The sequence below is a fragment of the Penaeus monodon genome, chromosome 24 (genome assembly GCF_015228065.2).
Source record: "Penaeus monodon isolate SGIC_2016 chromosome 24, NSTDA_Pmon_1, whole genome shotgun sequence".
Classification (NCBI taxonomy): Eukaryota; Metazoa; Arthropoda; class Malacostraca; order Decapoda; family Penaeidae; genus Penaeus; species Penaeus monodon.
Window position 1 is genome coordinate 5,973,647 of NC_051409.1, and position 605 is coordinate 5,974,251.

Sequence of the window (605 nt, forward strand, 5' to 3'; positions counted from 1 at the left end):
CCACCAGCGTGACAAACGAGGGGGCGTGGCCTAGCGGTCAGCATGAATCTTTCACAAACGTCAAAAAACACGATAGATAGGTATAAGGGCCGGTCACTATCAGGCATGAGTCTGATCAGGCCATGCGTCCTTCCTTATCTCTAAAGGAATATAGCATTTTCTCTCACGGACGAGATACGGTCGTGTTAGGAGCATGGCCAAGAAAGGACAAAATTTCAGTGTGTTTTTTAGCGTTTAAGGTGTATTGGAAAACGTGTGAAATATTGCTGAAGAATATGATAGAAAAAAATATATATAATACTAATATTCCCATTTTAAACGAGGGAAAAATATACATCAAAAAGCAGATAAATAAATAAAAAATAAAAATAAAATAAAACATGATGCAATAACATAATAATATTCATAAAGCAGACTTCATTGTCTTACCCATTCCATGTAAACTCCATAAAAAAAAAAACATGAAGTGGCAACTGAAATCAATTCTTCACTTCATCTGCGGACCAATAGATGGCGTTGAACCAAGATCGTCTGGTAGTTGCCGACGGTCGCCAATTACGCCCCAATTTCGAGCTCTTTTCAAAAAACAAAAGGTGTTTTCATGT